The sequence below is a fragment of the Perca flavescens genome, chromosome 24 (assembly GCF_004354835.1).
Source record: "Perca flavescens isolate YP-PL-M2 chromosome 24, PFLA_1.0, whole genome shotgun sequence".
In the NCBI taxonomy this organism is placed as follows: domain Eukaryota; kingdom Metazoa; phylum Chordata; class Actinopteri; order Perciformes; family Percidae; genus Perca; species Perca flavescens.
This window is the reverse complement of record NC_041354.1, coordinates 2775683-2799603: the sequence shown is the minus strand read 5'-3', so window position 1 is coordinate 2799603 and position 23921 is coordinate 2775683. Positions and strand designations below refer to the sequence as shown.

The following is a 23921-nucleotide window of genomic DNA, read 5'->3' as shown; positions in this document are numbered from 1 at the left end:
TTCAGGAGGTAGGAAGAGGGATTGAGTCTGCTACCTTTTGTTTTTTGGTTGTTCATTAATTTGCAACAGTGCGTACAAGAGAAAGCAGTTGCACTTTGACCGGTCTTTGATTTTACCAAAATACATTCATTATTGTAAACATTTTGTGTTCCCTTGTGTTCACTAAAGCACTACTTCAGTTCTCTCTGTGCATGAAGACTGCACTTTGCCTGTTTTTAGTCAAAACAGAGTCACTGCCTCTTAAAATAAAGCTAGTTGTATTTGCTGTAGGCATTCAAAAACCATCGGGGGGCACCCAGAATGCCTCATCTCTAAGCACAGAAATATTGATGTGACAATGTTGAGAAGATGACATAAAAACCTAAAATCTCAACAACTGGTGTGAAGTGTGCTGAGATATTAGTGAATGAACTATCTGCATTTTGAATTGTGGTTGTTTTGCTCTTGTTTTTCACTACTACATTTCATCCAATCTTCCCCAAATTTGTTACATGGCACATTATAATTAGGAAGATATGGCTAACTCATTATAAGATATGTTTTCCTTTAAGAGGTTTCTAAATTCCTGGAGGCACAGCGCCTATGTGACGTAATCTGCTATAACTAATGAATGCATTGAGTAATCGCAGCCAAAAGGTCCTGCCAAATGTGATGGTGCTAAGCAACATGTCACATTTAAATGGCTTTAACTCAGATGTGTTAGCATTCCCGTCCGTAAGACACTATTATGGTACGTATACAATGATCGTATTTATACACATCGTATTTGGTTTATGGTGCTGATAGAACCCCTGCTATTTATGGTTTGACTATCGTCATTATATGTTTTATACCACCGTTTTATGTCTCAGTGTGATTATGGGATGTCCTGAGGTTGAAATGGCAATAAAGTTTAGCAACTTGTAATTTTGCACAAACCATCCTTGTACAAAGCCTTAAGATATAGTAACTAATGGGTAGGATTGAGTAATTCTTCAAAATCCATGACCATTATCAGCTAAATGTGATGCTTACTAAACTTTCTAAACATTTCTATTGTTTGAAATAGAAAGTCAGATGATTATGTACTCTTGGATCATCTATTCACCATCCTATTGTATGTTAAAGGCTAATTTATTTAAAACATTGAATTAGAGGAGATGGACCATCTCGTTCTCTAATTCCTTTATTACATTGAACAGAACAAATCTTAAAAACAAAATATGGAAACTGATCGTGATCTTAAAGCCTGGGTTGAACGCTACACTGCTGGTTGCTTCTGTTCCTTCCATCTCCAAGAATTCTTCCAAATTACTTTGTTTGTCCTTACCCCTTTAGAATGACACTTATAAAACATGTTGACCAAGGGACTGATGCTGGACAGTGTCAAAATCCAACATGTGTTGGTTTGGAACTGAGGTGGGGCTTCTGTGAATCAATGCCAGCCTGTGTGGGCAACTATTCATCCTTCTGATGTGCTATTTGGCAAGTCACTGAACACCAGACAGCTCCTGGAAGGGTAGTGGCCATCAAAAGTGGTACAGAAATACAATTTATGGCATTTCCATTTATTCCAGGAACCAATTAAATGATCTGATAGTGTGATAAATGCCTTTGTAATTAGCATTTATTGTAATTACAGGGAGTGATTCAGATGGATAACTCACCAAATGATTCAGTCTACCCAAGAGCACAAGTCAAATCTATATATAGGTTAATGATATATTTTAAAAACCTCCACGCTGCACAGTACACTGCTTTCAACATGAATTAAGTAGGCAGCTCAACAAAAAGGAACTTCCTGCCGCTGAGGGGAGAGTGCATGTAGTAACAAGACAATCTCACTTTCTCCTCTACCACACACAGAACATCGCTATAGTGTTAATCTCAATTAATAGTGAAGTGCGAAAACAGTCTAAGAGGCATACATTTAGATGGGAAAATAACCAGTTTTAACCATATTTTTTTGAATAACCCTCTCATGAGATAAAGATAAACCACAGCACAGAGTAGATAGTACTGAAGGCTGGGCTGCTTATCGATGCATATGTTCAGCCATGCTTGTTTATGTGTGGCAGCTCCAAGATAAGTTGCACTGCCTTATCGCACGTTGCACTATCAAAGAATTCAAGCACAATTCAACACAGCTTTAGAAAAGCATCTGGCTCCCCGTTACATCCGGGCCCCCAGGAAAACTCTCCTTCAGGCTGGTTTTAAAGAAGAAGAAAAAAAATAGCATAAAATAAAAAGACAGCTGTTCTTTCATCCAATACACGGCTGTCCAAGAAGGAATAAACACACATTCACTGCTTCGTATCTCATTTGATTTGTGGTTTCAAATTTGACATGAATAAAGCTCAAAGGATGTCAATTCTTTCTAAAAGCTGATGAAGCTACCATGTAATATTAGAGTCATCATCACCACTTTTATTTTCTTAACTGTCTCTAAATGTGTCATTTGACATGATTCCACGCCTGCTTTTGTAAAAGCTCATTAATGCAGAACTGTTATTTCATGCTGCACAGCATTCAGATAAAATATTGGTACAAGCAGCTGATAAACATGTATTATGCATATCATGGGCTTTTTAAGCTTGCAAAAACCCCAGGCGTCTGGTATTTAATTCTGTTGCTAACTAACCCCAACCTAATTTGAATGAACTACCTGTAGGACCGCTTAATTTGATGCAGCAAGTAAGAAGCTGCAGGATGACAGCGGAATCCATGCAGGAGACACTCAAGACAACACTAGTTCACTAACTACACAGCAGTCGACATTTCCATCCCCACCATGAGCAGAAGTCTCTGAGGCACTCTGACATTTCCATATGAGATGCATCTGTTTTTTTGTCGAAAGGCTCCTGAGCAACTTGGTTAGACGACATACTCCTCCTCCTCCTCCGGGCTGTTTGCTGCACAAAGCATTTGTGGGTTGAAAAACACAAACGTTAGATTAGACCCGAGGGACACAAATGCCATCGCAACAGGAGCAAATTGGAAACTGAATGAAAGAAAAATCAATTATGCCAAAACCCCTTATTAACAATTAGTGCTGGCGAGGGGGCTTTCTCTTGCTTTTGTTGTGGCTGATTGTTTGGAGAGTGGTATCCTAGGCAGCTGGGGTTGTTTGTCTCACTGTTGTCTTCAATACTGATTGTCACCATCCAAAGGGGAACCGTGGCAAACATATATTTTGGCTCTGCAAGTTTTATAGGAGACAAACTCAGGGTCACAGGGTGGGCCATTACGAGCAAAATAAGGACTTTTCTTTAAATGTTGTTTTGTACATGTGACTCATCAGTCTTTTAGTTTACGTATTACACAGGAAGGTAATGTTTTTCTAAAAAGTGTCACTACACTTGTATTTAAACATGAAACCTTAAGTATAACATTTCAGATATTTTGGCATGTTAGGGGCAATTTTAAAGTCTGGAAGAAAGGATGTATTTTATAGTCTCTCACTGTGAGGTTTGCTACATTTAAAAAAATACAGAGGTTAACACCCAGCTGTAAATGCAATTTGAAGGGTAACGTGTATTATTTTAGCCCCAAATAAGCAGCGTACCGTACCAGATTTAACTCTGAGCTGGTGTTTAATTGCACACCAATCAAGAGTCCATTTACCACTAAAGAAGGTAGCCTAATAGTGTTGAATTAGAGATTAAACAGGGTAATATATCAGGACGTTAAGTGGACCACAAACGCTTCAACATCAGTCAACTCCAAATGTGAATATTTTAATTGTCACCGATTAGCACAAATTCCTACTCCCAAAACTTGAAACCTCTGATACGGAATATGTGGCGTATTGTACGACACCAAATAAGGGACAGAAAAGTTTTAAATAAAATGCTTAAAATAAGACAGTTATATCAGACATCTGCTTTGAAAGATAATTTGTTCCGCTGTACATTTAAGATTTTATCCTTTCATTTAAACGCTGGTTTTCTGCTGTTCGCAGGGAGCTGACCTTTCCTTTTAGTTTCCACTCGTTATCATATCTTGTGTCTCCAATGACAGACAAAGACACACGGATACACTTTTCTGTACCCGGCTAATAAAATAAACTTCTGAAGAGCCGTTTCAGTACAGCTTCAAAGTTAGGACACAGTTCAGCTCGTTTATCTGTGTAGAGGACACGTCTGAGCCGACTTCGATGCCCCGGGGCCCCTGCGGGCAAAGCTAGGCGACCCCTTACATCCAATCACAGCTGGTGAGAGCCTGGTTGGGCAATGATGAGCAGCTGGCTTTGTCACATTAGCCGTGACACTGTGTGACCCCCAGGGTGGCTTGGCAGGCTGCTGGCTTACCAAGAGGCCTGAGAGGGAGCTGGGCGTCGGGCTCGGGGAGAGAAATGAGCCGAAGAGGGCGCCGTCCACGACAGGACGCTGGTGGACTACAGGAAAAACAGGCATTTGCCTCAGCTCAAGCTGGCCGGCAGCCAACGTAAGCAGATGTTAGATGCTGATTTGGTGACTCGGATGCTCCAGGGGGGGGTATTTATAAAAAAAAAGATCTCATGGTCAAAATGTGAATTTAGCAATGTGGTAGGCAGGTAGAAGAAGTGTTTGTTTACAGAAGTTGAAAATGTTAGGACATCTTTGCCTTCCTTGGGGCAGTGTTGGGGTTGATGCAGTGGCGCTGGCAGGATTCTATTTCACAGTACGCACAAAAAAACGTCCGCCGAATCGGTTTACTGTGCCAGAAATCAGATGTTCTTATAATATTTAATGTTTATGAAAGTGTGCTCTTAGTATACTTTTTATCATATCATAATGACCAGATCATGACAATATTTTACTGAAGCGTTCTGTAAGAGAGAGAAAGGTGGATGCGGTTAGAGCAGACAGCTGTCAGCAAGCCTGTTAGGAGATATGAATAACATGATTTCTCTGTGTGCCATGACCAAACATCATATCCCCAATATGATCAAAAACGGCATAAGCCTCGTAACCGCAATATTCATGTCCATGTTAACACACGTGATTTAAACAACATGCTAGCGTCGTCTGTGGGTTTGGCAATACTCAGCATCCACAGCAACCAGTTTTGGAGTCATAAAAATGAACATTCTGATTAATAGTGGATGGGTTGTTGGTGAAATAACGTATAATTAATGAGAAAAGTATTACTGTGATCAGAGCAGAGAGCAGAACAGAGCTGCTGTCTGCTGCTGCTTGTGTGCGCATTTACACATTGTTATTACATGTTTTGTGGAATAAAATCACGCACAGTGCGTACATGATTAGGCTGCCGGCCCCACATGATGTTTGGTTGATGTGGTCGACTGTACAGATGTGTCCACATGGCACACTGGGATGTAAAAATAAGCGGTGAAACTTAATCCAAAAAGTCAGTGCTACACTTTCCGAATCGAAGGCTCAAATCACACAACCAGTGGAAGGAGAAGGCTAACAAGCAGGGCATTCAAATTCATTTTAATGGGAGTACTGCGCGACCACCATTCAGACAAAGCCATAATGTCATGACGGTAATGTCAACTAAAGATATAACCTGTGGTCGGGCAAGATGAATCAGCTAGAAGGTAATAGAATTAAACTTTTATAAAAAGGGTATAAAAGCGGTTTCTGACCTTTTCGCTCCAACAACTACATATCTAGTTGTGCCAGATATATCCTTTCAGTTGGCCTCGAGGCCACAAACAGAAGTCAATTATTCTAAAGCATGCTGAAATCTAATAGTTTACAGACAGGATATGTTACTGTAAAAGAAAAGCAGCACTCGGTCAAGTAAACACACAATGAGCAGAGAACACGATTTAGCATGTCAGCTGAACTAGTTTGGAATATGTATTGGACGTGGAGCGAAGTCTTGAAAAATGTGAAGATGAAAATCAAAGTAAAAGCCCCGGGCGTGACTCCCCTGCTGAGAGGAAGGAGGGAATCGCTGTGAAAGGACAGGAAGTGGACAGAGAGCAGAGTTAGTGAGACTGAGTAATAAACTGTGAGAGAGAGTAATGAGAAAACTGTGAGTTAGAAAATCGAGCCACAGTTAAATGTTTAAAAGAGCATATAGAAATAAACATTGTGAAATTAAACTAATTTGAAAATGGAAGGTGAGATTGAAAAATATAACATTTAAGACAGCGGTTCCCGCCATGTTTCTAGTTTCTATGCTAAGCTAAGCTAAATGGTCAGCTTCATATTTCCCACACAGACTTGAAAGCGAATCTTCTCCACTAACTCTCTGCAAGAAAGCGAATGTGTGCGTTTCCCAAAATGTTGAACTAGCAGCTATCATTGACGTGTCTTGATCCGATAGATGTGTTTTCTGTGTGGCTGTACACAAACCGAAGAGCAAAGATTGACCACTTTGCGGCTTTAACTGTAAAGTAGCTGCAGGTTTAACAGCAACGTGTTCAAAAGAATGAACACTGAGCGTTACTGTCAGTTCATAACGGGTATCAGAAGTAGAGCACGTAGAGCACATTCATTCATAGGAATGAATATCCATAAAAAGGAATTTGGAGCTGAGCTTGTTCTCCTGCAGAGTGACTATAGCCTCAGATTTCCACACAGCACGACTTAAAGATGACTTATATAGATTCAGAACGGAGGATGAGGAACCTAAACTGCAAAGTTAACAAGGTGGATTTAATCATCTGCATTATAAAAGGAGCTACCGCTGTCTCCAATATCCCTCCTTGGTTTTAAAGTACGTTATCAGTCAGTGACTCAGCTATTATTTCCACTGAATTCCCCGTCGTACAGTGTGTGGTGTTAGAAATGTATTAGAAATGCCATCGGTGCAATTACCTCAAGAGTCTCTCTGAAATAAAGTGGAGAGGTGCAACAGATGTTCCACGCACATTACCGCACACAGCTCTAACACTGTCATATTCCTCACCATATGTGAGTCAGTTTGCTGCAAAAGTTATGGGGACATTGTGTTGTTCAAAACAATTATAATAATTTACCTCATAGGAGCACTATCATTTAAAAAAAAAAAACTAAAACCACATGATAGCAAAAACACAATTGTTTGATAATAATACCTTTTGTCAGTCCCATTTTGCTTTTTTGTAACTGTAGCCAACATGGATTGCAATTATATTTGCAATTTGCAACCGTTAAAATGTTATTTTGCAATCATTTTACAATTCTAAAAAAAAAAAATGTGTTCAGAGGAACTTACCAATAATCATAATGAAGTATTGTTTGCAAAACTAAAAGTTACAGTGCAAAAACAATTTCCCTTTTTAATTTGTATTTAATTGTTAATCTCACAACATGTTTGTGGATTTTAATAGAAAGGTAAACCCATACAAAATCCTGTAAGACATGAAAAGGTTCCTATCTGCATGATTCAATGGTGTTTATAGAGACAAACCATTTTCTGTTGATGCAGTGCATCAGCGATCATTCCCAAATAGCCCCTGTCACCTCTTCAGAGAGTGGACATTTCATTTTGGAGGCAGGATCCATAAAACATATTAAGTAATGGACGTGTGTGTGCATGTGCGTGCCTTTCTGCCTTTGTACGTCGCATGGGCTCTAAAATTAAAGTAAGTTAATTTAGCGGTCTATTGAGTAGTCCATTCTATTTCCCATCACATCCCAAGGTGACAGCATGATACTCTATAATACACTTTCATGTTGTTTTTTGAAGAGAGAGCAGGAAGGGAGAGGGTAAAGGGGGGAAGAGACAAAGAGATGGCTGCAGTGTTTTTCTCTGTCCTCTCCTCATACACTATAGTGCTTTCTCCCACACAGCCCGCTATTACAGCCCCTCTAATCAGATTTGCAGAGCGAGGCTACCTTAAGGCAGCACAAAGGGGGTGAGCCATCGGAACCCCTTCTTTGGACAGGCAGCTAAAATAACAGTGATCACTCCTGACAGCGGCGCATGAGTGGAGACCGCACTCACATTTGGCACGGCGCTAAAATGTCATTTCACCTTCGGCGCACACTAAAAGGTGACAGGCTTCATCTTTCTTGCCAGGCCGACAGGTTGGCTGTAGGTGTAGACTCTGGGGGATGTACACGGAAACCAATATGTTTTGCAAAACGACATGACTCTGTGCCCTGACTGACAGACCCCAACAGGGACAGATATGTTAATGATGCATAATAAATGGCAAGCTTGATATTCAGATGTGCACTCTTAAATTAGATTATATACGAGAGCAAATTGTTATTTCGGTGGGATAAAGCGGCTGAATCAACACGCCTAATAACAGGTCAAGAATAATCTGCATCTAGTTAGTTTGCCATTTGTGACTGTTAATGATGTAACTAGGATCTAAATAAGTTGCGTTTTAAAATGAGAAGGTGCAAACATGGGCCGTTTTTATTTCTGCCTGTGAATGCAGCACCACATAAAAAGGATTTTTACGTTGAATTACAAAGTTGGTTCCAAAAAAAAAATCATCATATTATAACTAAATTGCCAATGACATTTACATGCCATGAATACAACAAGCAAAACAAAAAGAACAGCACTGACAAAGTTATAACCAAGGCAAATAGTTGGGTGCTCTGAATGCAGATGCATCATTAACATACTCTTTTTTTTTTTTCTACAACTCAAGCTTTTATAGTTCTGGTCATCATTCCTGCTGGTTCTACTGGTTAGTCTCGCATTGCCAGACCTATCCACAGCGCTTTGTCACTGCTGGAGTATGCTCCATCCCATCTATTCTGAGGTACGGGGAAAAACAAAAATCGGCAACCAATCATAACTGTCCCAAGCAGCACCAAGTCCCTATGGCGGAGATAGTGAGATACATCCTGCTGGTTAGAGACACGTTGGATGTCAGGCTTTATCCCAGCAATGAATCCGTTGAGCCAGACTATACTGGTTATGATAATATGCTACACGAAAGCTGGTCTATGTTGAACAGTAAGCATTAAGAGTGGTCAGACAACTTATTAACTAAGCCACTGAAATGAAACTGAAAGTAAGTGCACTCAAAACGTCCATTATAATCATCCATTTCAGAGCCAAGGACAGATGAGCCCTTTCTGCTTTCCATTTGTTCTAGCTCCTGTGACTGTAATAAAAAAAAAAACACATTTCAATCATGAAATTGTTCAACATTGACATTTAAAAGTGACTTTTCGAATGCCGGGCTCTTACTGCTTAATGTTGTCATACTGTTCGAAGAACATCCCTGATTGGGTCCATTTAACTGGGTAATATGGGACCAGTTTTGATCATCATTTGAAATTGTTTTCCAATGCATACTACCTTTCACCTGTCACTACATTTGCAAGCTAGCATTGCACTTATTAAAATCTGTATGATAGAAAAGTTCTTTTTCCTTTTTTTTTTTAAGATAGGACAGCCGCCAAGTCTCATGCATCTATGACCAATAGGTTCGTACACATACAGTAACCTGGTGCAAGATTCACTTCTCTTCCTTCTTCCTTTATCTGGACGTGTGTAGAAATAGAAAGAAATGAGGTTTCATGGATGGCAGAATAAAGCGAAAAGCCGTCCACCGTCTCCCTGATCCTCACATCAAAATATCAGTGAACCTTCACAGGATGTTGTGGAGCACATGGTGTAGAGCACATTTCCAATTCCTTCATCTCTCAAAGATGGGAAGCTTTTTTTCCCTTTGAAGAAATGATCCAATCTCCCACTACACACGGCTGAGGAGGACTGAAGCTGATCTAAAACGGCAGAAGCTGACCCTATTCTTTCACAAGTATTATTCATACATAGTTAGGTATTATATTGTCTACTGCACTGTAAAATCCCAGCAAATTTCTCGAAACTTTGAGGACACTGAACAGATCTGCTAGTCGTGAGGATTTATTTCTGCACGTGCGATTACATGTTCATTGTGAAACACACAACCAATTCACATTGTTCTGGCGCCGTATATATTGCTGGTTGAACCATTGTGACGTTAAATCGCAATTCTTTTTCATCCTGCAGCTGACAAGTAACCATGCGTTATCTCATAAGCAGTAAGAAATATGGTTCTCGGTTTTGGACACTTTGATGTCCATTCCTTTATTTAACCTCTATGTGACTTGAAGAGCAATGCACATCTTTTCATATTACTTCTTGTAAGTGATTGATACAGCAGAGGAAGGAGACAATGAGATAAGGGGAGCGGTATCAATCATCATTTGCAGAAGGTCGTTGGTGTGGACACTCAAAGCGTTTTGTCCCCACACTTTAGTTTTTAAATTTAACATCCAGTCGGATTTAAAAGCCTGGGCATTATGGGAAAAGATCCCACGATGATGAAACAGGGACATTAGTTAACTTGACCTTCTGAATTCGATTATTCTTATACAGGGATCTTTATATGTTCTTTAACACCACCGTATTGTGTAATCCTTTTGATTATGACTATCTAATTAGTTTGACCTACCGGGGTATCACATTAATGTTCAGCCAGGGAATTCAATTAAGACCAATGCTAGATGAAATGTCTGACAAGCAATGAAAACAACAGTAGCCTCTTGCTCCTAAGTAATACTTTTATGCTCTATCTACCATCTGCTGCACTGACAAGGAGTTGCCTCTTTGTGATGGTTAATTACAGTATGTGCTGTACACTGGCAGAAAAGCATTAGTGGAAGTGCTGTTTTCCCTAGTTCATGCAGTTATACTGATTAAACCTTTGCTCAAAAGTGACTAAATGTTGAAGTAGTGTTTCTCCTATTATGAACTTTCTACATTTTCACCCTGTTGTTTCTGAGCAGCAGGTCAGGGTGACTCATTGTAACAAAGATCTTTAATTATTCTCTCTCCAGGTGACGACAGGGAAATCTTTTAAGATGTTATTCTTGTCAAATGGTTACTAAAAAACACACAAAAAAAGATATGTCCACAAAAAACGTTGGCAGTGGAAACAAGCTGTAAACACAACAGTGATATTTTATCACTTTTTAAGTTAATATGGTTAACTTGTAACTTGAAAAAATAATAATAGGACTGGACGCGCTCAACTCATGTAGATACTTGGAAAGCTTAGAAGGCTGGGTGCTGGATCCTAAAAGTGAATAATTGTAAATAAAGCTACTAGGACAGCACTTCAATTTGATAGTTCATTGCCACACAACGGACGTTTTGGCCAGCTCACTTTCTCAGTGTGTGCACAACCAATTGCAAACAATACTCCACACACAGGTGGGTTTAATTACACAACCAATACTGCACAGGTGGAGTCAATCATCCACAATCAATCCCAACGAAGGGAGCCACAACCAATCCAGATGAGGGTTAGTCAACACAAACCAAAACATAAACAAGCAGTGAAAAAATTATTTTGGTATCTGACACTGAATAAAACTAAAATCTTCAAGAAAAACTAAAACCAAACTAAAACCTAAAACTGAAAAATAAATAAATAAATAAAAAGTATAAAGTTGTTAGCCAACCTTATATAGACATCCAGCAGATACAGAGCAACATTAGCATTCGTTTGGAGTCATGCTCGTGTTCACCTGATGAATGTAAGTCCAATATTTTCTTTCCTTTTAGTTTGTTTTCCTCCAACTCCTGAAAGAAATATCTGGCTCTTAGAAATGCAAAATGCTGCATTATTTTCACCAGCTAGTTTGCCTGCCGTTTGGTGCTGAGAATCACTTCTTCCCACATTATTCACACTGTTTCAGTCCTCTAATTTTCATAGTTTTTGCTTGGATTTTTTTTTTTTTTTTTCTCAGATCCGACGCACCTGTCAATATTGTGTGCAAGAACCTTGTTTAATTCTTTCTTTGCTCTAGTAAGTGACAAAGACAGCAGCACGAGGTAAAGCCAAGTGTACTATTTGTGATAGCAGAGATACAAAGGATTGTTAGGAGTTAACTACATTTAGGATAAGTAATATAAAATCACCTATCACAGTATATGCAATTTTATATTGCGATACCTCTATATTGTAATACAGATGTTATTTATAGACAATATAACCAGATGGGAATCATTTCTGTTTTCAGTTCTTCATTACAAATCCAATACTGCTCAATAAGCACTCCTGTTCATTGACGCAGGCACTGCTCTCAATGAACGTACACAATCAGAGTTATTAAAGAGAGAGCTATATTGTCACATCACCAAAACATAGTACACACATTTATCCCTAGCTTTGAGACAAGATAGAAAATAAGTGCTCTATTCCACATTTGTTAAACTCAAGGCCCACAGGCCAAATCTGGCCTCTTGCTAATTTTGATCCGGCCCGCATATCAATTTAGAATCACAATACATTTTGGCCCGCCTAGATGTGCGCCAAACTAAAAAGATGGGAAACTGCTTTTGAAACTGTAGTTTGCCAACACTCAAAGCAGAATTTGGCAGATTTAATGAGACTCAGAAATGTGCACCCAACCAGTGAGTTTGCATATTTAAACCTGTGAAACAGGTGAGTCAGGTAGCCTCGTTTTAAAAAAAAATGTAAATCAGAAGGATTGTTTTGCTTGACTTGCTAAACTCTATGATGGCTAAGGAACGTTATTGCTGACTTTTTTAGGGCTGTATGTCGCCCAAACTGTAAGTGAGAAAGCTATACGAGACATGCAATAATACAGTCAAAGATATTTGACTCTTGATTAAATAAAAGCATGTCAATAAACTCTACATGACTGGCCCTTGATGTGATTCTCTTTTTCCAGTGTGGCCCTCAGTGAAGTTGAGGTCGACACCCCTGCTCCAGTCCTTTAATGTCGCTGCATTCCTCTGATCTTTTAATTTTCTCAACCTTGAACATTTCATGCATGATCCGAAAACTGCTCCCCTACACGCATTAACAACATACCCACCACTTCCGGTTACAATGAGCTCTCTGTAGCTGTAACACCAGAATAATAAGCTATATTCTGTTAGCAGAGGTTCAACTCCTTTGTAGAAGTTGCGGCGCATTGCTTGAAGGCAGTTGCTTTGTCTCTTCACATGGCAAGTTGGGAAAAATCATTCACATGCTCTGAAATCATGATGTGCTGCTGATTCAGACGACGCGGCAGTAACCCGATCACCGATCTGAATATAGATATTTCATCTTGACTGGATGCTTCCCCTTTGATAGTCTTATGCATATTCATTAGCCGTGATATCCACCAGAAGGTTATTATCCATAAATGTCACTCTGTAATTAATTAATCCTGTCTGCTGGTTGCTTTCCCCGCCTCATTAATGAGCCAAGTCTAGCTGATTGTATATATATTCATGTGTCCAAATATACAGCTCTATTTTGGATTCATATGCCAGAATATTGCACTTCATTAGCAGCAGAAATCGCCGCAGGGCCATTTGACAGGCAGGCTCTGTGGTCTGATTTTCAGCGGAGTGCACAGGATTCCATTTGTATTTTTGGGGTTGTTACTGTAATGAGGGAACACATGGCTGCGGAGTCAAAAGTGAGGGAACATCTTCCTCGATGAGGCAAAGTTTACTTACATTCGAATGAGAATCACCTTCGCTGGGTAATGCGGTCCAAGGAGACAATTATGGGGGTAATTTTGTGCTGTTTAACGAATTGATTTTTGAAGCTACCCCAGAGGCACAACTATTACTGTTGGTTTGAGTTTTAATAAAAATCCAATATGAATTTGCACAAAGCCTAGATGAGTAACTCTGGCACATTAGGCTAATAGAGAAGAATACCACAGCTCACGAATGTCTTGCAAATAGCTTGACATTTACCCTGCCATGCACTCAATTATTGGAGAGAATTCTATCCTTAGGCTCTGCTCAGTTATGCATGCTGCTTTCTGCAAATGTAATAATATATATAGGCTTTAAGGGACACTGTAGCACATGCTCTGCTGATATGTGGCCGAACTGTGTGCTTAGCAGGATGGCTTAGCGCTAAGGGGAGATAGCATCATAATTGGAAGCTCACATGTCAAATCCCCCAACATCGAGCGGGTGTGAAGTGTTCTTGAGCAAAACACTAAACTCCTATCACACTGTCACTTCTGATAGGAACATCAGCAGAATGTATAAAACATAAATGTAAATTGAACGACTTGAGCCGAGGACTTCTTTTGTGTACCCAAGGCTTCTGATTTGAATCATTAGCAGTTGGGTCTGTTACATTAAACCACAATCGCCCCCAGCAGATGGAGAAAACCATTGAGTTAACTGGTTTGCTAGCTGGGTAATGTTAGAACGTGATCGGAAAGCTTGGCTTGATATAAGACACAGCAAGGGAAATAAAGAAGATTGTGGAATATTTTTAAAACAAAATGATTACAATTCATCTATGGATAGAACATTATCTTCATTTATTTATCGCTGAATTAAATTAGAGTATTATTATTAGTAGTAGTATTAAAAACTGAAGCAAAGCCCTGCAGGTAAGTTGGTACTTCAGCAGCAATGCTAAAGCTCTGTGAGGCACATTGTTGCTTTGAGCTAAATTCCAAGCAATTATAATTACAATGTTCACGTCTTAGTTTAGAGTGTTAGCATGCTAACATTAGCTAATTAGCACTAAACCCAAAGTACAGCTGAGGCTGCAGGGAATGTCATTAGTTTTGCAAGTTATTGGTCATAAACCAAAGTATTGGGCACATTAAAAGTTTGACATGGCGAAGATGCTGATGTAAAGTTAGATAGATAGATCCTTTTATTAATCCTTTGCAGGAAATTACAGTGTCACAGCAGCTTCAAGACAGACATTTACTCAAATGTATCCATACCAATAAGTTAAAATACAAAAATATAATTGAAGGAAAGTTATTTTATTTTTGTGCATTATAGAGTCGTATAGCAGTTGGTATGAAGGACTCCCTATACCGCTCCGACTTGCACATTGGTGCCTTCAGTCTTTGACTGAAGGTGCTGCTGTTTATCACCTTCACGAGGTGAAGTGGGCGTGCAGGGTGTAAAATTACGAATCCCACTATGGCCATTCCAAGACCCGCCCTACGATGCAGCTCGACTGGTTGGGGTTAGGCATTTGACCTTGAGTGGTTAAGGTTAGGGTTAGGGGATTGGTCAGGGGATAGGACCTGTACATGTAAGCATGGACGCCTGGCCAATAGTAGTGTGTGAATGCTATTCAAGGGCGGATCTTGGCGTGGCCATAGTGGGAAAAAATATATTGTGTGCAGGGTTGGTCAGTATTGATCCTAGTTTATTTAATGTTCTGGCCCCTGCCACCTGCTGGACCGTCTCTAGTTCAGCCCCGACCACTGAGCCGGCCTTCTTGATGAGCTTGTCCACTCTGTTTCTGTCTGCTGTGCAGACGCCGTCTCCCCAACGGGCCACAGCAAAAAACAGAGCACTGGTCACCACTGTGTGATAGGCACTGAATAGCAAGGGTTGGCAGATATTAAATGACCTTAGCATCCATAAAAAAAAAAAAAAACGCCTCCATATGGCTCTTCCAGTCGAGCTTGCTGTCAAGCTGCACACCAAGGTAACTGTGGTTGGCAACCAACTCCACCTCAGTGCCCCTGATGGTGATTGGTTTTGTTTGGATCCTCCTCCTCCTCCCCCTTCTGAAGTCCACAACCATCTCCTTGGTTTTTGTGGTATTGAGATGGAGGCGATTGCCTGCACTCCATTGCACAAAGTTGTTGAGTGTTCCTCTGTACTCCTCCTCATCGCCTCCTCTGATAAGGCCGATGACTGTGGTGTCATCTGAGAATTTCTGCAAGAAGCATCTGTCGGTGTTGTATTGAAAATCCGCTGTGTAGATGGTAAACAGGAATGGAGCCAGTACAGTTCCTTGTGGCGCCCCCGTGCTGCTTAGAATAGTGCTTGAGACACTGTTCTGCAGGCGTACATACTGTGGTCTGAGGGACAGATAATCCAAACACCACAGGACAAGTGATGGATCCACCGTCATCTTTCCCATCCTCTCCCCTCACAGTCGAGGCTGAATGGTATTAAAAGGCACTTGAAGTCAAAAAATTCAATCCGCACAGATGCATCAGGGGTGTCCAAATGTGTATAAGCCCTCTGCAGCAAAGCACCAAATGAGGGCATCATCAACACTGATGTTGGGCTGATATGCAAACTGTAAAGGGTCCATTTGAGTTGACACACTAGTCCTTATGTAGAAAAGGACAAGTCTCTCAAGAGTCTTCATAACATATGAGGTGAGCGCTACCGGTCTGTAGTCATTGTGGTGGGTGGGATGTTTTTTCTTTGGGACAGGGACCAGGCAAGATGTTTTCCACAGCCTTAGGACCTTCTGTAAACACAGGCTCAGGTTGAACAGGTGTGTTAAAATACCACATAAATCTGCAGAGCAGGTCTTCAGTAGCCTTGGACTGATGTCATCCGGCCCCACTGCTTTCCTTAGCTTCAGTCTGCCCAGCATCCTCTTCACCTCAGCTGGATGAAAAATCATAGGCAGGGCTGCTGGTGGGGTAAGGGAGAGGGGGGAGGAGATGGAGCAGAAGCAGCGATGGTCAGCAGACCAGGTGGGGAAGGCTGGAGTGATATGGGGCAGTCAAATCTGTTGAAGAATCTGTTCAGATCATCAGCCAGACAGCAGCGAACTGCCCTTCTGCTTCATGCCTGTGATCTTCCGCATCCCAGCCCATACCTGCCTCACTCCATCTTGCTGCAGCTGTTCTAATTTTAACCTATACGCTTCTTTTACCTCCTTAATCTTCCATTTCAGTACATTTTGAAGTTCTTCGATTTTATTCCTGTCTCCTTCCCTGAAAGCCTTTCTCTTCTCGTTTAGCAAGGCCCTCAAGCTGCCGGTAATCCATGGTTTGTTGTTAGGGAAGCAACGAATTGCAACGGATGGTATGATGTCATCATAGCAGAAATTGATATAATGGGTAATGCATTCTGTCGTCCCCATACTCCTCACAGAACACATCCCAATCTGTAGTCTCAAAACAGCACTTCAGTGTTTCATCAGCTTCAGGATACCAGCATTTTGATGTTCTGATGGTGACACGCAGCCTCTTGACAGCTGGGGTATAGGAGGGAGAGAGGTGTAGCATGTTGTGGTTTGAGCGCCCAAGAGGGGGCAGTGCAGTACATTTGTATGCATTTTTCACACTGGCGTACAAGAGATCCAGCGTTTTTTCCACCCCTGGTTGTGCACTCAACAAACTGTTTAAAAGTGGGCTAAGACTGACATTGTTGAAATCTCCAGACATAAAAATGAACGGGTCTGGGTACTTGTCCTGAAGTCTTGCGATAGTGGTGTGTACCATGTCCCAAGCGGCTTCCGCCTTGGCAGATGGAGGAATGTAAACAACAATGGCTACCACCACGGTAAACTCCCTGGGTAGGTAATATGGTCTTAAGCTAACTGCTAAAAGTTCAATGTCCTTGTTGCATACCTGTTCTTTAATAGTAGCGTTCTTAGGGTTACACCACATGTTGTTGACGAGCAGTATAAGCCCCCCTCCTTTCTGCTTACCGCTCGATGCGGTCTCCCTGTTAGCTTGTATCGTCCTGAAGCCGGTGAAACTGATCCGAGAGTCGGGCGTGTTGTTTGTCAACAATGTCTCTGTCAGGCATATGATGCTGCTCTCCCGGTACACTTTACTGTCCTGACAAGGGTTTCTAGCTCCTCTAATTTGTTCGTTAAGCAGCAAACGTTTCCCATGGTTATAGATGGTAAAACTGGTTTAAAAGACTCTCTCCATGTTCTCACCACCTTCCTCTTGTTTCTCTTCACCCCGGCCCGCGTTCCCCGATGCCTCCTCCGTAAAAGTTCCTTCGGTATGTCATGTCGAATCCCGAATATTGAGCCATGTACCAGGTTCAGCAGTTCCTGGCGGTTGTATGTCAAGTCAAAAATCACGCTATGGTTGTAGCTTAAATAAAATACTAAAACACACACAAACTACACACAGCTGCACGCAACAGGCTGCCGCCTCACCGGCGCCATCTTGGAAGTTACTGGATCACTAAAGTAATTACAGAACATTATGAAGGGGACCTGAATATGAATCATGAGGGTTTGTAAAAAATATTAATTGCAATCCACTCAATCCATAGTTGTTGAGGCATTTCAGTCAAATTAATGGTGGCACTGCCAGAAAAGTTAGGACATCACCAGAATTAAGGATTCATCCATTATGGATAGCTGTAGCAAATGCATGGCAATACATCCAAACGTTGTGGAGATAGTTTAGTGTAGATGAAAATGGTGGACCCACCAACAACATTGGATAATTGGCAGGAAAGAAAGATTGTAGCCAATCCTTCTTACCCCGGACACAAATCGTTTGAACCCCTCCCCTCTGGCAGGAGGCTGCGGTCCATCAGGACCAAAACCTCACGCCACAAAAACTGTTTCTTCCCCTCAGCAGTAAGCCTCACCAACAAGGCCCCGGTCCCCCACTGTCACTGACACTCAAACACCACCCCCCCACCCCTAGTCACTACACTTTGCATTGACCTACATCCTGGACGATACATTTGGCCATGCACAAATTATGTACACATAATGCACTCAACCCATTCAGCCTATTTTCCCTAATGCAACACTTACTTTCTTTGTATATATTTGTTTCGGTATTTATGGTTTATTTCATATTAATGTCGTTTGCTTGTTCATGTATGCACCATTCACCAAGGCAAATCCCACATAAGTGTAACTTAATGTGGCAATAAACCCTTTTCTGATTCTGATTGGCATCCCTCGAGACAGCACTAGCATAACTAAAAACAAAGCTGACAGCGGAGAGTTTAAAATGAGCTAAATTACATAAATAGAGGGCAACTGTTCTATTAGTTTTAATTGCTTTGTATTTTCCAAAGATTATTAAGGTCAAAATGGACCAATTAACAGTGAAATATCTGGCGACAACATAATCAACACCTCTACTACTCCCATGTGGCATGCCAGTTTTTGCACGATGTAAGTCATGCTGTAATACAGAGTATGGTGAGTCATACCTCGGGGTCCCTGGTTGCAACACGTTGTGATTAAAAGGAACGGGAAAGTCTCAGCTCTGCTGTCAGGGTTGACTTTTTGTTTGGTTCTGGCTCTGGCAGGTTTTCTCCTGGAAGAAATCCGTAATATATTAATCACGTCTGTCCTTAGCATATAGGATTATCTCAAAACACTGTCACTAAGCTTAATCATCAAGGCTGGTTCTTTTTAAGTCCCATGGAAAAAATTACATTTTAGATACACACGATTTTCAGTGGAGCGGCGTGCTCATTAATCCTAAAAGCACTGAATTAGCATGATTAGCTGATATTAGCAGTCTTTAATTACGCTTTGTTGTTAATTCACTTTCAAACAACTCCAAAAGGACTTTAGGAATTCAGAGATGAGCAAACCTTGCTGCCTTTCAAATGTAGCACAACTAGGTGTCTAGCCAAGTAAATGGGAAGTAAACTGACTGCAGCAATGCTGTTAGCTCTCTGTTAACTAGATGATGCAAAGCTAGTATCCAGGTGTCACACAATGAATTGAATTGGGAAAATATAAGACGTAATGGATTTAGTTTACCACACAAAGCTGGTTTTTGAAGTCACTCCGGAACAGCATGTCAAACGCATGGTCAAGGTCAAATAGAAGCGTGCTTCCTGGAAGTTTAAGTACTTCCTGTTGTAACAGGATGTTAGGATGGGGCATCGTTAGCTAGCTTTAATCCTGCACACTTAACTGCTCTACCTTGCTTTTGCAGTTTGGATGGACATAATAGACAGGGAATTCAGATAATGCTGTAGTACATAGATCCAATTCACCCTGAAACACATTAATTAACACAGTTTACCAGGCTTAGTACAAGGGTCAATTTAAATGCTGGGATCTGTTATTATTATTCAAATGTAGATAAAAGTCCACCACTATATTTTCAGCAAAGCGGCTTCTGCAAAAGCAAAAAATAAAAACTAATGCACTAAGCATCACTAATTGATGATGTCTGATTGTGTAAGATTATCCAAGAGAGAATTTTAACTTAAAACTCAACCAGCAGCAGGTCTTTTTTTGTGTTTGTGACATTACACTCTTCATTTCAACTGTAGGAAAAAGAGATGAATCCTATGTATTAGTAGTGATAATAAAGCTGGTGGTAAAATATTCTCAAATATTCTCTTTTACTCTAAAAGGGAGGTAATCTTGATTTCTCACAAACCATACCTGCAGTGCAATTTGGTTTGAACATACATCACAGGCTGCCTTCAAATGCAAAAATAATAGCATTGAATTATTTTGAGTATATTACTGCAGTTAGTTATTGCTGGCATAAAATCCATTCATTGTGATTTGATTCCACCGAGCAAAAAAATCCAACTGGTGCACTGAAACTTCTATATTGCATGAGGAAGTGTCCTTTCATCCAGCACAAAAAGGTATTTCACAGCTCAGCTGTATATGCACAGACTCAATTATGTCCCCTGCAGCGCTGAGCTTTATAATGAAAGAGTCCTGAATCACAGCACAGAGAGATAAAGTGACCAGCCTACGTGACTTTTTGACGATTTCCATCCTAATGTATTTATCTGTGTCTGCACTGAATATCAAAAAGGCCTCAACACACCCCATGTGTTTCACTTTTAAGGCGCTGTATCACTTTGAAAGAGTTACAACCTGAAGTAATTTAGGCCTATTCCCTTGGAAAATCCTCCCGGTGTGTCCTTGAACACTGAGCCTGTGGTGCGAACAGCCATAAAGCTCTCATTTGTCATCTGGATTGTGTCTCAGTTCCCTCCAGAGCTCACTTGTTGGGACAAAGAAAGAGACAGTGTGGGGACTGTTTTATCGCTTGATGTTTAGTTGCTTTTAATAAGAAAAATAGAGGTGGTGCGGCTTTTGTGTTAGTTCCTCAGCTATTTATGTTTTCACCTCTGCTCCCCGTTGTTAGAGCGCAATGTTTCCTGTATGAGCTGCTCCAAAAGCCAATTTAAGAAGCCTCAGTGGGTGACGTGACCTCATCTTGAATTTATAAAACATTAGTCAGCAAGTTCTTGAAGATATTAAAAATTCTCTGCCCAGTCGCTCCTCTTTGCGGCAGTTAATAGGGTTATATTGAGTTTGACAGATGCAGGAGATGTCGTGTTATGGCATTATTCAGCTGTAGCTTCAAATGAACGAGGACGTGAGCATGTAATGGCTTTCATAGAAATGCTAAGTGATGCTGAACTTACTGATAGGAATGCTTATGATAGAAGTACTGAGGGGAAATGTCCCTCGATCCCAGCTACAGGAATCTGCTGAAAAGTCAAAAGCGCCGTAACGAGGCACGCTTCCAAGTGTGTTCACCTTTTCAACTCTTCATGCAAATCTTGATGGAGCTGTTCTGCTCCCAGCATCCGCACTACTTTAAATATTTGCATCCATCCTTCATCTTGAAGCTTCACCTGCAATGTAACAAGCACACATTTTAAAATATGACTTGGCAAAACAAAATCCATCTTCAAGCAATAACCTGCTATGTGTATAACTAAATGTTATTATGCTGCTCCCTACCACTAGTGATAATTGTGATACAAGCTTTACCCAGATGTATAAAGTTTTTATACTAACTTCTGCACACATAAAGCAAATTATACTTTACTAAAACTCCCTTAAATCATGCAAAAGTAGAATTAGGGTACGTCATCTCCATGGTTGGGTTTTTCTTCATTTGAAAGAATGAGTGTCCTATAAAGAGCATATATAAGGTCAAACTGATTTAAACAAAAAGGAATTTTCGGCAAGGATTGCAGCAGAATGGTAAATTAATCTCATGATCCTCCATCTTAAAAGGTACCCTGTGGAGGATTTGACTGCTAGTACCGCTATGGAGCAGTGTCTTTGTTAGCAAGACCTCTGCAAACTTTACACAAAAACTCCAAGAAATCCTGCTTTGGCTGCAAGTGAAACATTACATCACTGCTGGGCGTGGTCACAAGTGTAACTGAGGTGACCGTTTCACAAAACGGGACTTTTCTGCTATGACAGATCTATTGTATCGTAATGTGTGTATGTGGTGAATGAGAATTAGACAGTAGGCCTCCAATTCTCACACACACACACCTGCCGCTTTCTACCCTCTGCTGGGAGAGCCTGAAATCAAGCAGATTAAGGAAGTGGAGAGTGGTACCTGCCAAAAAAAAGCTCCCTGCTGGATTTGCCCATGACGCTAAGAGTTTTGGGGACGCTCCACTTCCTCGCATATAGGCAAAGTTTTCAAAATGCATTTGTGTTCTGCGTGCAAGCATCTGTCAGGAGGCATTTAAGTGTGTGCATGTTTGTAAGACAGAAAACTTCAGCAATGGCGGGGAGATTTCTTTTCCCCCTCACTTCCCAAACTTCTCTTCTAGTTGGGATTAAGGTGCTGTCAGCACACAGTATCATGGGAGTCTCTGCAAACGGAAAGATTAGGGGGGGAAATATTACCTTAAGGCTTACTGCACTATCTTTTCACGTGGTGTGTGACTACCCAGCGGCATTTAATGGGCTAAAACACAATGTTTGCTTATGTGTGTGTGTTTGTGTGGCCGAACACTTCTGCCGTTTGTCTAACTTCCTGTGTGGGGAGAAAGTAATCACCTGTCAGGCTACCACGTCACAAACTTCAGTGTCTTTCCTACTCTTCCTGCGATTGTTAACTCATCCCCACCCATCGCCCCCCCCAACTCACTACCCCCCAGATATCGCTCCTTTCTGAATCTCTTTATCCAAATGAGACTCAGTGTTTGATGTGCAGACTTCCTTTGAGCCCCTGTGGGAGCCGAAGTTGAAGTTTGTTCCCCTTGTTAACAGAGGCCCTTGCAGCCAGGATCCAACAGGCAGCCCGCTGCTCCCCTCCCTCCCTCTCTCTCGGGGGAGGGAGACGTCTGAGAAACGTTATCTGCTGACTTCAAATGAGTGCTGAAGAGGGGGCAGCTTTGTAAAGGAACACTGTGGCTCCTCCATGCTATTCACAATTGTTTTAATTCCTCCTTTGAGCAGAGCTTCTCAGTCTCTCTGGTTTTTTATCATTAAAGCACTTCTACTGTTTCAAGGAACGGAGGCCAGATTTAGATGCATCACAGTTGCCATTTAAAACGGGGGGGTAGGCCTAATGAAGGTTTAGGAATGACCTTGACAGAAATAGCACTCTGTCCTCCGGAAAAATGAGCTCTGCCGACTTCAAAAAAATTTAAAAGCTATTAAAGTTGTGTCTTTGTGGAGGTCTGCTTTTATCTCACAGTTCCAGCAGACTGCAGCATAGCCCGTTACAATGACGAGGATTATAACAAAATGTTCACCCAGTTTTAGTATCGACTATCTTTTCTCCCCGCGGTGGTGATCAGTGTTACATTACCTTCACATTTTATTTAATGCTCCTACTACTCATTTTAAATCCATTTAATCTCTCACATGATTTTTTTTGTACTGTCCCATTAATGCAATGAGACATGTTTATTGCCTGAAAACTTAAAATTAAATCAGTTTTTAAGTTATTTAAAACCAAAAAAGTCCTAAAATTCTAAACTGATTTTAGCTTTAAAGGGCAATACCAGTGTTTTATCTTGTCTTCAAGGAGTTCATACCACAACAATTGTTTATGATTGATAACCAGCCATGTATGAATAATTATAGGAGTTACAAACTACAGTATCCCTCCAAGATTTAGTATCAATCATCCATGTAGTCATTCATCCAGTCTATATGCTAAGCTAAGCTATCAGACTGCTGGCTTCAGCATTTTACATTTACTGTACAGACATGAGAGTATCAATCATTTCATCTAACTCTTAGGAAGAAATCTATTTTTTCATCCACTGCATAATAATAATACAGTACTTATATGAAACGGTTTGTTTTGCTGTCCATCTTGACCAGGACTTCCTGGCAGCAGAGATATTGTATCTCAATGGGACTTTTCTGGCTAAATAAAGGATACATAAATCATCTACTTTGGTGATAAAGCATCATCATAAACATTTAACAAGTACCTTTGAATTACAAAAACATAAATATGTAAAATAATTACCTGCGATAGGAGCTACAGTTCAACAATACTTGTATGATCCTTTAGCACGCCCACGTTGTGCGCTGGAGAGCCAGTGAAAAGGCAAAAAATGAAACAATGAATTGCAACGTC

General features: G+C 40.8%; 1 long non-coding RNA gene across 1 annotated transcript; it reads right to left on the bottom strand.

Moving 5' to 3' along the window:
• Nucleotides 1-2756: 2756 nt before the first annotated feature.
• On the bottom strand, nt 2757-19415 carry LOC114551054 (uncharacterized). Its single transcript, XR_003691824.1, has 3 exons — nt 19352-19415; nt 18790-18896; nt 2757-2891 (listed from the first exon to the last, which is right to left on the bottom strand). It is a non-coding gene; the product is annotated as an uncharacterized LOC114551054 (long non-coding RNA).
• Between the last annotated feature and the right edge of the window lie 4506 nt (nt 19416-23921).